The sequence below is a fragment of the Apostichopus japonicus genome, chromosome 3 (genome assembly GCF_037975245.1).
Source record: "Apostichopus japonicus isolate 1M-3 chromosome 3, ASM3797524v1, whole genome shotgun sequence".
Lineage (NCBI taxonomy): Eukaryota > Metazoa > Echinodermata > Holothuroidea > Aspidochirotida > Stichopodidae > Apostichopus > Apostichopus japonicus.
This window is the reverse complement of record NC_092563.1, coordinates 21,504,940-21,522,156: the sequence shown is the minus strand read 5'-3', so window position 1 is coordinate 21,522,156 and position 17,217 is coordinate 21,504,940. Positions and strand designations below refer to the sequence as shown.

Genomic DNA, 17,217 nt, shown 5'->3' with positions numbered 1-17,217 from the left:
TATATATATATATATATATATATATATATATATATATATATATATATATATATATATATATATATATATATATATATATATATATATATATATATATATATATACAAGAAAGACAGTGAGATGTTTAGTTAGGTAAGGCACAGTTCTATTTCATGGACATTGCCATGATTTACTTAACTGTTACTTTAATCAGATTTCTTCACTGTAGTTTTACACACACACACACATACACGCATGTTTGTGTTTCATTCAGACCAAGGACCCCATTGTATTTTCCATTGTTCCAATCCACGTACCCTAAACTTAACAATACCCCATACAATAGATTTCTTCCGAGGACGTGGTGATTCTTTAGAAATCACAACCGAGGACCTGAAATTCTTTTGTTCAAGTCCTCGGTCGGATAGAAAAACAAACGCACACACGCACACACACACGCACACACACAAAAGGAGTAAACTTGCACCTTTATATATCATAGGAAGAAATTTGCCTATACACCTTTCATGTTTTCAGGATTTTCTGTGTGAGGAGGCAATTTTTTTGAAAGCTGACCTTGATCAGCAAGTTTGTATGACATGTCTATCATACAGGACACAGGACAGTGTCTTAAGTCATTATGTGGAAAAGTTACAAAAATGATGACCCCTAACGGAACCAGTGGTGGACCTTTTTTTACAGTTTTCTTTTTATCTGCAATTTAAAAGTACTAAAAGGAAAAACAACTTAATATATCACAAAGAAATAAAAGAGGATATTAACTTAAATATTAAATGCTCGAAGTCTTACATTTTCCCAAATCCAGGGGAACAAAGAATAGCTTCAACCATAAGAATTGAATGTGGTCGATATCATGTACCCCAAGTGGGAGACACAGTTCAAGGCAACATGTGTGTGCTGTTGGATATGCCTTCTGATGCAGTGAATGTCATTACCCTTGGTGAATCCAGTGAGGGGAATTGCATCAGCACCAGTACAGAAGCGAAGCATGTGATGCATTCAGAGCATGTGACGTGCTTCCACCGTCATGGGCAACATATCTACCACATTGTCCAGCTGTGTAAGGAATAAACATTTGAATTATGATGAAATATGTAAAAAAAAATCTGCTTGAATGCCTTAGTGATTTAATGAAAATACAAAAGCAGTCAATGATAATTAAAACCAGAATAAAAACATTTCATGGTTACTTGCTGCTGCTCATTGATTTGATTAAGAGGGAACAATTCAAGTATGTAATGCTGAAGCACCAAAATCAATTAGGTTCACCTACTCACTAAAAATGGTAATGATCAATAATTGCCTTGTAAAGTTATTAACCAAACAAACTTCTAACTTCAATAATGCAAGGCCACTCCACCTCATAATTATGCATGTTATCAATTGCAATGCAAATTGCCAGGTGTAGGCTATACCTACAAAAACACACTCACGTCTTATGAAACTGCGACTTGTGATTGTTGAGTTATTGAAATTTGAAGATTTTGACGTTGACTCTGTGACCTCATTATCGTTTATCTAATCATAATGGACCAGCCACTCACCAAGTATGTTATTGATCAATCATTCCCTTGTCTAGTTATTGTGCATACAAACTTCTGTTACTAAAATAATGCTCAGCCCCGCCTCCTCATAAAAATGCATAATAGCAATTTACAAGAAAAATCTGCATGTAAAGGTCCTCTACCAATATCACCATACCAAATTTGATTAATCCCCAACTTGTGGTTGCCAAGTTATTGCAATTTGAAGATATTGATGTTTGACCCTGTGATCTCATTAATATTCATTATATGAGCACCAATAAGCATACGGCTTATCTAATCATTATGGACCACCCACCAACCAAGTATGTTATTGATCAATCATTCCCTTGTCTAGTTATTGTGCATACAAACTTCTGTTACTAAAATAATACTCAGCCCTGCCTCCTCATAAAAATGCATGATATCAATTACAAGACAAATCAGTATGTAAAGGTCCTCTACCAATATCACCATACCAAATTTGAAGAATCCCCAACTTGTGGTTGCCAAGTTATTGCAATTTGAAGTTATTGATGTCTGACCCTGTGACCTCATTAATATTCATTATATGAGTACCAAACTAAATAAGGTTCATCAACTCATTATGGACCATCCACCCACCAAGTATGGCATTGATCAATCATTCCCCTGGTGACAGTTAATTACAAAATGTATGGTGGGCAAACAGATTTTTTATAGAAGCAATCAATTGGAATGAGATTACATTGCATCATGGTGTGTCTTGCAGTTAATGGCTCAATTAAAATCATAAGCCATGTATTACCATGTTGAAACGAAACAAGATATCTCCATCATTCACATGAACCTGTAGTATGTCATCCTCTGACTTTCTGCCGACCATCATGTAATACAGAGCTGGGTGAAGCATCCAGAAACCTGGTCCTCCATGGAGTATACACCATGCAACAAAACTCCCTGTCAGTTTGTACTTTCCCTTCTCTAAGGAGGCGTATGTCGTGAGAAAATTATAAACGGCCCCCTTTCTCTAAAAGACACCTAGGTTTGGTAACTGCTGTGTAAGTAGTCTAATATGGAAAAAGGACAGATGAACATTATTCTGGTCAGGGGGTTGAATATAATATATATATATGATATACATATACAGGTATATATATATATATATATATATATATATATAAACAGGGTTGTGGCTAGGAGTTTGCAGGTGGCGGTCGAATTTTCTGGAGTGGCAGTTGCCTGCCAATTCTGCGTCCTGGGAGAGGGGTATAGGGGAGGGGATTTTGCCTTATGTACAGTGCTCAGATGCAAAATGGTAACTTATATGGCCATAATTTGAGGCATTCAAATTCCACTACTTCAGACCATTATGGATGAGACAATAACAATTTGAATTTGTAATACCTTATAAGGCTTATATAATGTTAGATTAATAATGTGATATATGTTGTATTGTGATTTATGATATGAAAGATTTAATGTACTGTACAGTATTTCATTACTTGCATTGCTACACACGTTCACGTCATCGGTATTCAATATAGCGCTAACGTACTGAGTAGAGATATTCAGTAATTCAGTTTGTTTGTAGTTGCGGTCGAACAACACAGTGACCTTCCGATTTCATTATTTATATTATTTGTCCAATGTTCAAATCAGTTTTGAGTGAGAGTGATTTCTTTTACAGTCATTTTGTGACACTATTTACTGGATTTTGTACTGGCCGATCATAAGCGCGAGTGCCGGTCTTTATTAGAACTTTTCTTTGAGTACCGGTCAGCATACGTTAGTGCTGGACAAGTCCAACCGGCGCCGACCTGCGTAGCACAACATTGTATATATATATATATATATATATATATATATATATATATATATATATATATATATATTATTTATATATATTGGCAGGGTCAATTGTTAACGGAGGGACATTTGACTGTATTCCTTACACATTTTGTCTCTCTTTGCATTAGTTTGAGGGAGTATGTTGCAATTTCTTGTGTGGTTATCTAGACAGGTAGTTACTTGCTTCATACCCATAAACTTAATTATTGTGGCTGTTACTTGTGGCTGTTAGGGAAAATATGGCATGAAAAACATCATGGTAACGTAGGGACACCAAATGAACATGTTTTTCACACTTTTTTTGGAAGATGTCAAATACACTGTGCTTTAGTTGCACTGACCATGTAACTTATATCAGGTGTTGGCTGGTACATTGCTTCACATACACCAAGGAAAAATTAGATGAACAGGCATCAATTGTCAAATCTACAGTTAATGGGACAATTCCGATGGTAAAGGAGGGACACAAAATGTTCAGTATTGTTTAGTGTAGCCTTTTGCCTGATTTTGCTGCTTCAGATTCAATATTTGTTATATAAAAGTTATATTACTTAGCGAAAAAAGGACGAGAACATTAAACCAACAGCTATGTTCACCAAAACATTTGCAATTTCAGTGGTTAATAAAAATGTAAGAAAAAAGTAGGAAATAGTAAGAAATAGATTAAAAGAACAAGTTTAAACAGAACACTCTTCATCATTTCGTACTCTCTAACTGCATTATTAGCAGCTGTTTTTTTGGGGGGGGGGGGGTGGTGGCTAGACTGAGGCTAGTGCAGTTCGATACAAGTCAGTAAATCACATATTTCCAGTACACAGTTCACAGGTACTGTACCATGTGCAGAAATTTCATTACAGTAGTATGCCAGTCACATTTTGTCTTTCAAATACTACTAATACTTTGCAGAAACCAATTGGTGCAGTAATTGATACTGGGCTTAAAAGGTAACTTACTGTAATAATGCAGTGGTATTATAACAATTCGACAACTATCAACAATAATAATACAAGAACATTTTGAGATGTAACATGATACAGTTACAGTTGCTACTGCACTGCAGAAAGGTTCAGTATGCCCGAATGTAATATTTGTGGATTAGAAACTACTGAATTAACTTCCTGCGATATTGTGCAGACTTTGAACTCAAATGACCTTGACCTTCATGATGAACAATACATATCTCCTACATATGGTGCATTCATGGGTAAAAAATTGCAGCAATCCTTCTTGAGATATCTCATGTATAAGATTTTTAGGCCTTAACTCTGCTGACCTTAAATGAACTTTGACCTCTACAGAATCAGAATATTCTTCTAATCATAGTGCATCCACATGTCAAACATGAAAGAAGTAAAAGCTTCCCTCCTTGACATTTTTTAGCAATTTTGCAACAATATCAAATATTACAGTCAAAGAAAGAATAATAATAAAGAAATATATTGATTTCAAGACCTAGACAATTTAGGGTAAGTATCTTTATTCCAAGGTATAGAGTATATAACTCTGAAAAGATGGTTGCTCCAATGAAACTGTTGCACCAGTGAGGGAAAACATGTGGAACCCAGGGTGTTACTGGAAAAATTTCATAATGAACTAACTGTAGGCATACTAAGAAGAAAGATAAAAGATGAAGCTATGTATAAAATTATGTATCTCAATTAAATAGCACAAAACTCACAAAGATTTGGCTGTTGAAGTAGTCATTGCAAAGGATGGCATTGCCAATGAAGCTGTTGTTGCCGACACAGACGCTGGTAAAGAGGAACTAGAAGGGTGAAGAGTAGAACTTGTTTTTATAAGATTTTGGTCATTTTTTATTACTTGGTCACTAGCTGAGAAAACAGCTTGCTGTTTTTGTAGTGTCCTTCATACGTTAACCATACACTGTCATGTTATTTATGTATTAATTTCACAAACATACAAGAACAAAATTGGAAAATTTGATTTTGATTTGATTTATTTGATTTTCCACAGGATATATACATGTGGAGGGAAGTCCTCTAAAAAGCCAATTCAGGCTTAACAAGGTAAAGGACTCCCAAAAAAAGAAAGAAAGAAAGGAAACAAAAAAACAAAAAAAAAAACATATATACATAAATGAAAATATAACTAGTGTCTTAATAAAGAATAATTAATAACATACAATATAAACGATGTATCAATACTGAGAAATTACTTCTTTTTTTAGTGCTTTTCTAAATGTTTCTTTAGATGGTTTAGATTTTATAGTAGCAGTTAGATCATTCCATGTCCTCATAGCACGATTCTTTAAACTTAACGTACCAAATGTTGTATTACATAAGTTGTGGTGTGCTTGACCGGCACTTCTAGTGCGGTGACTATGTATGGCGCTGTTAATAGTAAATAAGTCATAAAAGGCTGCAGGAAGTAAGCCATTCCAAGCCTTGTAAAAGAATGTGGCTACATTCAGCCTAACAATATCGTTAAATTTTAATAAGTTGAGCAATTTGAAAATTGAGCTGGTGTGTTCACGATATTCAGAATGAGTTATGTGACGAATGACTTTCTTTTGTAGGATTTCAAGAGGGTGAAGATAAACATTATGGGTGCCAGACCAGATTATAGAGCAATATGAAAAATGGGGGAACACTAATGTTTGGTAAAGCATTCTAAGAATATTCTGAGGAAAATAGTGTTTCAACTTAGAAATGATACCAACATTTTTCGCCACAGTGTTTGCAATATTTGATATATGTTCACACCAAGTAAGTTTACTATCAATATAAACTCCGAGAAACTTAATACTATGTACATGCTTGATAGGCTTACCATCCATTAAAATGTTTTTTTATTCCAAGAAAAATATTTACTTTAAGGACCATCAATCATTGGAAAGCAAAAAAACGAAGTTATATAGGAAATTATATATCTCAATTAAATAGCACTAAACTCACAAAGATTTGGCTGTTGAAGTAGTCATTGCAAAGGATGGCATAGACAACAAAGCTGTTGTTGCCGACACAGACATAGATGCTGATAAAGAGGAGCTACGTAGAAGGGTGAAGAATAGAACTTGTTGTTACAGTATAACAACACATAAAACTACTTTTAAACCTTCCACATTGAGTCTGTTTGTTAGTAAATAGTATGGGTAAAGTCCTGACTATGTCAGAGACTATCTGTAAAAATCAAACAGTGCATCAGATGAAGTTAAAATATTCAAAGAAATATGCCAATAGACTGTAATTAATTACCCTAAATGGTCATCCTCAAAACATGTATTAATATTCACCATTTTAATTTTGTTTAAGACAGTTACCTTTTTTTTCCAAAACATTTCTTTCCTCCTTCAAATTATTATTTAGCAATGCAAATTTGGACAAAAAATTACCTGTCACTTTTTCACTTTTCCATATGCTTCCACAGTTTGTGGAAAAGGATGGTAGCAGAGCAAGCACTTCTCTTGGAGATGATTCACATCTGCCATTGGTGTCTGTTAAGTAAAATGAACACAAACTGAATTCATCCTGTGTGGGTGTCACACACCAATAACATCATGGTATACTGTATGTACAGTCCAGAGTGTACTGTTACTTGCAATGGACAGGATTGTCCTGAACATAGCATAGTCATGCAACACTGTGATGCTGGTATATCACTAAAATCCCTAAAACTAAGTAAAGGAGCATCTGAAAATATTGATGGCAATCAGTTCAGTCATTAATCCTATTGTTCAGATGCTAATTGATCAAGTTTATATATATAAAGCATATACGTATTGAAGCGTACACACTGGCGGATCCAGGGCCTTTGTTTGGGAGGGGCCAAAGTGGCATTAGAGTGATATAGGGGAGGGGTCTAAGGGGAGGGGTCCCCCTCCCCTTTGGAAAATTTTCTATTGCTGAATGCCCTCAGATGCAATTTGGTGCGACAAAAGTGTTCAATGGTGATGTTAATTTACTTCTAAAAAAAATGTTTCCCAGGTGTAATTTTCTAAAATATTTATAAAACAAAGTTGGGATCATCTTTCTCAAGAAATTTTATTTCTCATAGGTTATAAATTTCTTACAACCAGCCAGTAACTGCAAAATGGTGTTAAACTGTAAATCCTCATACATTTACATAGCTCCGAACTCTTGAGAAGGCAAATGCTGGTCCATGCCACGAATCGCCGTCCTGGGGGAGGGGTTTAAGGGGAGGGGGTGTCCCCCTCCCCTTTTGAATTTTTTTGGAATCCTGGTGATGCCTACATGTAAAATGGTGGCACTTAGAAAGGCTTTTGTCACCCAAAATTATCTGAGAAATATGCATTTTTGTGTGTGTAACATCAATAAATTGAATAGTAGGTGATAATTCATTCTTTCCCGTGGCATGAAAATGTTCGCTGCTCGCCCCAATGAAAAGAAATATAGGCTAATTTGAGGTTCAAATGATGCTGTAAAGGAGGTTTTATACTCTATTATGCTAAATGTTAAAGAAATGATGGTTGCTAAGTCAAAATTTGATGCAAATTTTTGTATGTATACTTGACAATTACAATGCGGTTTTTTCGGACGCTTGTGCGGGTCAGCGGGTTTGGGTGTTAGAATGCGGGTCTAATTCCCGCGAATTGCGGGTCAGTTGGGAGCTCTGCATTTAATTTTAAACCAGAAAACGAAAAGGTTTAGACTAGTCTACCACTGCTATTCCTCTCGATTTTTTAATTTCCAATCATATGATTTAGCGGATGTTCGGAAACACTTTTTGGCCCACCTTTGGGGGGGCATGGCCCCCCTTGGCCCCCCCTTGGATCCGCCAGTGAGCGTACACATATTGAAGCGTATACGTATTGTTATTAACATTATTTTCACTATTTTCTATCGTTTCTTCATGGGAGTCTTCTGTTTTGTTAAGCCAGCATAGGCTTTTCAGAAGACTTCCATTCACATTGTAATATTTATGTGAAAAAAATAACTAAATGAATGAATGAATGAATGAATATATGCGAAGTGGCTATACATCAAATGTTTTACATATTTATGACTCTAACTTGATATGGATTTACATCAGGTTGAGTCAGTATGCCTCTTCAGAACATTTAGGGACACTAATGTCAGTCATAGTGTCCTTGTATATATTCTCATTTCAAAATGCTCTTTTTCTGTAAATTTGAGGCAATACTGTCAATCATAGTGTACCTACTTGTAGTGCCTTCATATTGTAATATTAACTTCTTCACTGCATTTGTGACACCACTGCAGTCATAGTGTCTTAACATATATTGTTGTTTTAACATGTTCTTCTTTTGTACATTTGGGACAACACTTTAATAAGTTTGCTAAACAACCACTTAATAATAATACCTGATATTTTGTATATTTTGGGTTTCGATGATAATCGTAACCTTTGCATTCATGATGTATGTGTGTGTTTGTGACGCCCAGCTTGTAAACATGTTATCTTAAGAAGGAAAGGTCAGGTCAATTTCATATTTGGTTTGTAGAAGTACCACACTGTGTACAAGCTTGTACAGCCTTTTAATTTTTTTGTGGATGTCAAAGGTCATTCGGGGTCACCAGTGGTCAAATTGTAAAAATGTGTAAACACGATATCTTAAGAAGGGAAGCTTGGGCAGACCTCATATTTGGTGTGTAGAAGTACCACATAGAGTACAAGAAGCCTATTGTTGTGGGAAGAGGTCAAAGGTTATTCCCGGTCATCAGAGGTTAAATTGTGAAAACCTTGTGAACATGATATCTCAATATTGGAAGCTTGGGCAGATCTCATACTTGGTATGAAGGTGTTTGGAAATGTACCATATCAAATTTAATGTGCCTATTATTGTCTTTGGTGGAGGTCAAAGGTCATTTGTAAACAGCATATGCCAAACATTTACTTCACTCCCCTCTGACCTGTCTCTCTACACTAGTACACTTTTCTTACTGTAACATCACAGGGGAAGCTTGTACAGATTGCATATTTGGTATGTGATTGTACTACATTGAGTAAAAGAAGCCTAAAGTTGTGGACGGAGGTCAATGGTTCTTTGAGCTCACCAGGGTTCAAATTGTGAAAACCATGTTTTACACAATATTTCAACAAGGACAGATGTCATATTTAATATGTTGATGTTTAATCTATCACATTTAGTGCAAGAAGACTGTTGTTGAGGTCAATGGTCATTTCAGGACAGCCTGTGTCACTGTGAATTTATTGTTTGTCACATCACACTGCTTTTCACATTGCACCCATCACTATATTCCAATCCCGCTGACCCAATAATAATTTATAACAAATCCAATTCAAAATATTAGGTGATTCAAATTCTACCTGTGAATACATCATCCCACATGACTATAAATACATGAAACCTGCATATGTCGTTGACCATCATTAACTAAACAGCAGAGATAAAGCATTTGCAAGATTTGAAAAACTGATGTCGTTATCTTGTGTTTTTCACATTCCCTGTGGAATCAGTCAGACCATATATGTGACGTGTTTAGACCTTAACAGTAATGTATAATGACTGATTGTGATTTTGTAATGCCTGGCAGGTCCACAATAAACTGATTCACATATTAAAACGTGTCAAGAACAAAAATATGCCAGTTTTTCAGCCAATTTCATAGTCTGGTCGCATAAGGCCACATTAGGTCGCATTAGATCACATCAGGTCGCATAAGGTCAAATTAAGTTACATACAATAATATGATTTCTTCATACAAAAGTTATATAACAGAGATGACAGCCTAAGTGATGCTAATAAGAGAAAAAAAAATTCTATTGAATCATTGAACAAAGCAAATGAAACAGTAACAACGTTGTTTGAATGATGTTTGCATTTGTATTTTTATATTTATTTGTTTCATCACAATTTACAGTGTGACGGGAAGTCTCCTATAAAGCCTGCAAGGCTTAACAAAGATTAAAATAGTCATTATTACACAAATTCACCAAGCATGCATCAAAATTGATCAATACCATCTTTTTTCAATAACTTTTAATTTCAACAAATAAGAGTTGCTCTTAATTAATGACCACATAACATTAAATGAAATGAAAGTTCAGTGTGATCAGTGAGTGTCGTGATGTCAGGCAAATGTCATTACTGTACCTGCAAAAGCAGAACTTGATGATCGCTTGAAACTGTCCCAAATTGATGCACCTTGAAATATGCTTGCTTTCCCATGTAGTTTACTCCTTCATGCCATAATTGTTCAGGGGAGAAATCCTGAACAAAATCTGGCATGATCCATTTAAATGAAAAAATAAATAAGGAAAGTACATGGTTGGTGATTTTCTAATAGTTTGTTAATCAAATTACATATGTAGAAACTCAGATTTTATTTCAATTAAACATTTTACAGAAATTTGTGCAATTGCTCAGATAAAGCAACTGAGCAATCCAACATTTTTCTGATTTTTATAAGGTTTTATCTTTTATCTAAGGGCAAATTGTTTTGTATTTACATTTTGTGTTTTGGGTATTTTTATCATCATGTTTGTTATGAATGCAAATAACATGCTAACTTAAATTGTTTGTGGTTATTATGCAATTCTTTGGTTTGATAGCTGTGCTGATGCATCATTGTGCAGATTACATGAAGAAGAATAAAATATTGGCATGTGATAAGAAGCCATTTGGCTACTGATGTAGACATATTAGACCAGCATGTGCTGAAGCTGCTTTTGTATAGATGAGAATAAAACCATTCAAATCACAATTAACAATTAATGCTTCATAAAGTACATTGGCTAACCATTTTGCAATTGAAAAAGCCCTATTTGCCAACTGAAGTCATAATTCAAATTCACATTATTTTATGAATTGGTATAAGTAAACAATTTCAGCCCACTATACCTTGTTAATTATTTTATTGAATTAAAATGATTTAAATCTGTGTAACTTTCCAATGAAATCCAAAGAGGGAGTAAAGAGTTGAACAATGTAAACAAATGTTAATGTCATAAGCATGCATTATAGGTATGTGACGTACTTCAATCTGACTGTGTGGTTTTGCTGCATGATGGCGTGGCAAGTGGTACATGACCATGTCAAGCAGGTAGATTATAGTACCTCTTTAAATAATAAACATCTCTCCTAAAAAGATTGATCACCATGGTCCTTTTGGGGCTCCAAAATCATTACATACAAGCTGATAGTAATTTCAAGAGAAATTAAATTTGAAGTTGTTTAAATTCTTTTTGGATTTAACTGTGAGCCTGAATAGAGGAAAACATTGGCAAATACTACAACAACAAAATAAGCTTTAAAATGCATGGAGTCTTGAAAATGGCAACTTGATCCCTGATTGGAATAAAAAACATGCATGCATGACCAACTAATATTTTCATTTCTGACTACCTCTTCAACACTGGGTAACTAATCTACCCCCAGGTGGCTATAACAAGCCTAATTCTAAGTGCTGATTGCACAAAATGGAATATTTAGAATATACCAAGTGTCTGCATTATAATTACTACCTGTAAATGTCTTGCATTTATATATGCCGAATGACAGTAATTCAACAACCTAACCAAGTAAATTAGCATAACTAAGGCTATGCCTGAATGCAGGGATGTCGCTAGAGTGGGTCGGGGGGGGGGGTGGGTGTCTCATCCCCCAAACTTGGTAAAAGTGACGATGGTTGGAAAATGAGAGTGTGGCAATCAGAATTTCCGACTGTCACAGTCTAACTTCCTCCACTTTGTACTTTTGTGGCAAACAAAAAAAAATAAATTTACCTATAGGCCTATTCATATATTCCTGTGATTGTGAATGACCTAAAACTTGAAAAATTCCAATCAAAATGACCTATCCCAGCTGACCCATCAGTCATATTCACCACGTTTTCCTTGCCACTTTGAGAAATTGTATCTCACAATCCTTATACTCCACCATACAAAACTTTGTACAGTATGATTGTGAATACTCTAAAAAAAATACCTAGTAGAACTACTGTACTGTACAACCTTCGCCATCTTCATATTTGGGGTTTATTTATGTAGTAATTTTGCTATTGGGTGGGTTGACCCTGTTTGCTAGCTTCAAGTAAGTTCAGGATATATATTGTCTCTATGTGGTATACATATAAAACACTCAATGCTAATCTACGGAAGCTTAAAAGTGCCATCAATATAAGAAAAAATTTGCCCCATAAGTTGACATTTTTCAGTAAATTGTTTATATAACATGATAAAATTTTATGAAAAATCAGAAAAATGTTTGAGTGTTCAGCAATTGCTTTATCTGAGCAATTGCACAATTTTCTGTAAAATATTTAATTGACAACTTATCACATTTCGTCAATTGGACATTTTTCTGCAAAATATCATAATCTCGTCAATTGGACATTTTGCTGTAAAATGTTCAATTGTTCACTTCATTCCATCTGAGCAATTGAAAAATTATCTTCAAAATGTTTAACTGACAACTTTATTGTATCTCGTCAACTCAACATTTTTATGCCAAATGTTTAATTGTTTTCTTCATTCCATATGCTCAGTTGGAATGAAGTTAACAATTGAATATTTTTTCATGTGAGTGATAAATAGCCCCACCCGCCCCCCCCCCCCTCCAAAAAAACAAAGAAAATAATATGAAGTGCGCTAGGAAGAAGCACTGTAATTTTTGGTAATTCACTGTCGTTTTGTTTCATCACAAATTACAGTGTGACGGGAAGTCTCCTATAAAGCCTGTAAGGCTTAACAAAGTAGGAGACTCCCCAAAAAGAAAAAAAAGAAAGAAAAACTTAAGAATAGAAAAAGAAAAGTTAATAGTAGCATCTGCAATGATGTAATAATCGAATTGACTCTACTTGAAATTAATAATGTTAATAAGCAATCCTAACAATCTTTATAATGATCTTAAACGCAAACACACAAGACTAAATCCATCAATAGTGAGAAATAATTACAGTTTGGAGATTCCTTTTGAATACAGAGTAAGAAGGCTTATTCTTAACATATTGAATATATCATAACATATCATTGAATATATTTTGATGAAAAAAAAGTTTTCCCATTGTTACATTAACATAACAGCCACCTCTTTAACAGCCACCTCTTGCATGAAACCCAATAAAGCAGCTGGATACGATGATTTCAAGCCTGGTATTGTAAGGCAAATTATCCCATTTATTACTAAACCATTAACCCCATATTTGCAATTTGTCGTTCAATATCGGTATTTTTTCCTGATATGCTAAAAATTGCCAAGGTCATCCCTGTCTTTAAGAAAGAGGATTCAGCAAACTATGAAAATTATCGACCTTTAACACTATTATCATGTTTTTCCAAAATAGTTGAAAGGCTTATGTTATAATCGTATTTTTAACTTTATTCCAAAATATAACATTTTATGCCACGAACAGTATATGGATTCCGTCCTGAACACTCCACTGAGATAGCACTAGCTGATGCCATTGACAATTTATACAGTAATCTTGCCAAGAATCAGGCGCTGATCCAGAGGGGGGTCCGGACCCCCCCCCCCCCGCTCTTGGCCAAAAAAAAAAAAAGAGAAAAAAAAGAGAGAGAAAAAAATAATTAAATAAAACGCCAATTTTAAACATGTAGGACGTCAGACGGGCGGTTATCCTTACAAGTCAGCCAGGTGTGTCTTTACCGTTAAACGAACTATAGTGTGCACGCGTGCTACACGTGCCAAAAATGCCTAAAAATCTCAATTTTCAGACCGAAAAGCTAACTCGTATGGATGCAGATACATTTCGAGTGAGTTTTTGTAGGTGCTTTGCATGGCTAAATTGAAGGGGGTTCCATGTTGTACTTAAATATCCAAGGATTTCACAATAGAGGGAAACCCACTCCCCTTAGACCCTAGGATAACTGGAGGCCAAACCCCTCATCCAAACCCCTCACCCTTCCAGAGTCCTGGATCCGGCCCTGCATCAAACAAGGCATTATGATTTTTGTATCATCTCAACTTATCTGATATGTAAATACCATATTTCATAGATTGTTTTTTTCTCATCAATTGAGAAATTGCAGACATTAGATCCTTATTTTCAGGCTAGGTACATGCAGCTTAGAATACTCGGGAAGTGCCGTTTCCAGCCATCTGGGGGGGGGGGGGGGTTTGTAAAGCCAAAAATTTCCCAGTGCGCTCCGCGCCAACTGATGGTGGCGCTCCGCTAGATTGTCTTACGTTCAAGCGCGGCTGGACCAGTAAACCCCCCCTGTCACAAATCTTGCATCCCCCTGAGAATAGTACCTGTGTTGGGGTTTTCCTGGACCTCTCAGAGGCCTTTGACACAATAGACCTGACAATTCTGCTTAATAAATTACACTGTTACTGCATAAGAGGAACCCCCCTAAATTGGATCAACAGTTACTTAGCAAACCGCTACCAATATACATCCTACAAAAATGCTCATTCCCAATCGGAGAGAATTCCATGTGGTGTGCCACAAGGCTCTATACTTGGTTCATTGTTTTTTATCCTACTGTATATGTAAATGACATTACCAATGTTTCTGATAAAGTTAAAGTTGTTTTGTTTGCTGACAACACAAATATAATCTTCGTATCACAATTGAGAACTTTATTTCATATTGAAGTATCAACTAAATTAGACAAGTGCAGCGACTGGTTCGCTAGCAACAAGTTATCATTGAATATTGATCAAACAAACTATATAGTTTTTAATACAAGAATTTTACATGGAATGCTGATGGGTGGTAAACGACTACAACAAGGCAATAGTACTTGATTTGTAGGCGTTTATATAGATCATAAACTCCATTCACATTGTAATATTTATGTGAAAAAAAAATGAATGAATGAATGAACGAATGAATGAATGAATGAACGAATGAATGAATGAAATGGTGTGACCACATTACAACTGTCTGTAAAAAAGTTTAAAAAACACCGGTGTTTTAGCTAAGCTTAAGCATTACCTGCCACAACGCATTAAAGATTCTCTATCAGACATTAGTCCAGCCACATACTGTTGTAACAGATGGTGTGGTACTAGATATACCAATCTGAATCCCATTTGTATTACACAGAAGAGAGCAGTCCGCCATATAACACATGCCAAACCATGTTACCACACAAATCCTCTTTTTAAACATTCTAAGTTGTTAAAAACTGATGACATTATTAGGGTTAATCTTGCTACATTTGCTTATAATTAGGCATGGAATGGACTGTTACCAAATGGTTTTAATGACTACTTAATAAGTAACAGCGATTCGTCATTACAATACCATATTTTCAGACAATGCACATTATAACAGGTATAATTCTACAACGGGGATGTTATCACTAAGGGCACGTACAATCAAAACATGGAATTCTCTATCAGACGATATTACAAATAAACCCTCTGCAAAATCATTCAGAAGAAACTTTATTCAAAAAATTATTGCATTTTATCAATTGAACATGTTCATATTTTCTTATACATTTAGTTTACTTTTTCCTTTCTTTACAGGGAGTTCTCTACTTTGTTTAGCCATCTGAAGGTTTTTTAGAGGACTTCCTACCAAATTGTATATATTCACGTGATAAAAAATATCAATCAATCAATCAAAACATAGCTTTTGTAGTTAGTAGCCTATGTAGCCTTCAAGCAGATAACTTTTACACTGACTGACACTGACCGTATCGTTGACAAGAAGCGCAGGGTGGGGGGGGGGGGGGATACAAGGCAGCAGCCAGAATTGTCTGGTTTCAAAATCCATCCAGTTGGAATTTCAGTGACTACCCCCCCCCCCCCCCCAATATCAGGCCTTTGCTACATCTATGCCTGCATGTTATAAGTGTAACTGTTAGCCAGTGGTAGGTTTAGTGCTATATATAAACAGTTATGATGGCATGCAATCACTTTGCCATGTTCAAGGTATTTTTCTCCCTCCAAAATCATTGGATAAAGCTAGTCTTTCTGTTTCTTGTTGATTATTCCATACAGGGCTAGCCTCGGCCCCATAATCCATAGCATTTATTGACAATTTAAAAAGAACACACTAGGGTAGCCTATTGTATTAGTAGTGTGGATGAATTGGGCTGCGATTGATTTATTTTTATCACGTGCAAATATACAATGTGAAAGGAATTTTTCTATGATTTCAATTTTTACAATAATGCCTAACTTTATTGATCCTTTTGGTCTAAGACCATTTCAATTCATGACATTGACAAAAAACGTAGGCCTATATATGCAGGCACAGTATGCCGTAAATTTGTTGCACACGGATAGGGCCTAACTTTACGCTAACGGCTTTGGCATTAAAAGTTATTACATATCATAGCTCAGCCTAGGCCTAAATTAGGCTAGCCTATATGCGTTTTGACAAATGACAGTGCCGTGGGATCTAGCGTCAATATGCCTATATTGTTGTCGGTTTATTAGACATGAAAGATCTTAGAAGATATAAGAACATACAGGGCACAATGTTAGGTTTCTAAAACTGTACTTTGCGACCTTTACCCTTAGATAGACATCTTAGTTAGACAGCAGCGTTTCTCCCGTTTTCTCATTGGGTAAAAGTATTCGTTGTTCGCATACTTCAGCACACATGCAGAGCCTATATACGGCTCAGCACACATGTTGTGCATAGCGCCATCTGTTCAATTTGACCAGGGAGTTGTTCCATAACAACTCCCCGATTTGACAGTGCACCTCCCGTCACCTCCCATCTAGACGTATTCACATCAGGTGGCATACCCAATAAGAGTCTATTATATCCATCCGCTCGATTCAGGAAAAGTGCCAAAAAGCAGCAGGAGAACATCTTTTGTGACCTGTTACCAATCATGATCTAGTTTTTTATGGCTTGCGTGTTGAAGAGCATGAATGGAAGTATATGTGTTGCAAAAATGTGGTCGATTGAGGCAATTTTAGGCCCCTTTAGGCCTCCCAGGCGCAGCGTAAGAAAATTGTTTACTACTGAGT

At 35.6% G+C, this 17,217-nt stretch overlaps 1 long non-coding RNA gene across 3 annotated transcripts; it reads right to left on the bottom strand.

Moving 5' to 3' along the window:
- Positions 1-140: 140 nt before the first annotated feature.
- LOC139965443 (uncharacterized) lies at positions 141-16,908 on the bottom strand. 3 transcript variants are annotated; one of them, XR_011792254.1, is made up of 6 exons: positions 16,753-16,908; positions 6,706-6,807; positions 6,269-6,361; positions 5,032-5,118; positions 2,311-2,572; positions 141-1,056 (listed from the first exon to the last, which is right to left on the bottom strand). It is a non-coding gene; the product is annotated as an uncharacterized lncRNA (long non-coding RNA). The 3 variants fall into 3 exon arrangements; XR_011792256.1 differs by lacking the exon at positions 6,269-6,361; XR_011792255.1 differs by lacking the exons at positions 5,032-5,118; positions 6,269-6,361 and having other exon boundaries at positions 144-1,056; positions 16,753-16,907.
- Positions 16,909-17,217: the final 309 nt, after the last annotated feature.